Below are 1053 nucleotides of genomic sequence, written 5' to 3' on the forward strand. Positions count from 1 at the left end.
TTATATTGCAGGTGCTTTTCAGTGATTAGATATTATGTTGGTATTGAATGTATAATATTTGTGTTTTTAAAATTGTTTATTGAGTACTTTAAAGTGTCTAAGTAATTGTTATATGCAGGAGTGCGTGATGGTCCTGACCACGTGTTTAAGGCTGCAGTACAGTGATTTGACACCTGACGTTTTTCTTTTTGTTTAAATTTTTGTAGTTGTTGCTGTGAAAGTAAAGAATGGATTATTTATATGTTGGGTTATGTAATATTTTAATAAATTAATTATTGTGTTGTGTTGCTGTTCATTTTGTGTTTAATAGAGTGGAGATATGTTATAGGTTTTGCTAAGGCTACGCTTAGTGTGGCCTACTATTGTTTGAGGCTGTTTTGGAGTTATCAGGTGTGGATTTGTGGCACTAATGTTCCATTGCGTTTTAATTACTTTTTCGACTGATTTGTTGTTGTTTTTTAGCGTAGGTTTTTTGGAGCATGTGTGTTGCTGTATGTAGTGAAGTCAGTCGTCATAGGTTGGCTACGTAGAAGGTGCATAGCGGGTGTGTGCACTGTATGTGGCAGCGAGAGAAGGGGGACATCGTTGTTGTGTTAAGTATTTGTTTGAAATTTCCTCATGCACTTTATGTGAGATAATATCGAGTATATGTGTTGTTGTTTGCAGCAGCCAACATTCGTTGCGTCAGCTTTTATGCTGGTGTGGGTGGCGGCAATGCGTTGTGTTTGGCTGGTAGCGAAGCTATGAGTCTGTGCAGGTAGGCACGTCTGCTGCGCCCGCCGGTATCAAAGGTGTGCGTGCCTCCGTTGTTCTAGCGCAGCAGTGAAGTGCAATGTTAATGTTTTGTTAAGTATGTGTTTGTTTTAATTTTTTTTGCATGGGCGCGGGGTGCGCGACTTGTCGTTCAGGAGACACGCACCTCTTGCGACTTGCTGTCCGAGAAGGCGGCTCTGAGCAGGGATGGAAAACGAAATTAAATTTAATTTTAAAAGGTCGAAATTATGCTATTTTGTATGGTATGAAATTATTCTCGAAATGAAATTAAACCGTAAA

The sequence above is a fragment of the Frankliniella occidentalis genome, unplaced genomic scaffold (assembly GCF_000697945.3).
Source record: "Frankliniella occidentalis isolate FOCC.00 unplaced genomic scaffold, Focc_3.1 Scaffold133, whole genome shotgun sequence".
Classification (NCBI taxonomy): Eukaryota; Metazoa; Arthropoda; class Insecta; order Thysanoptera; family Thripidae; genus Frankliniella; species Frankliniella occidentalis.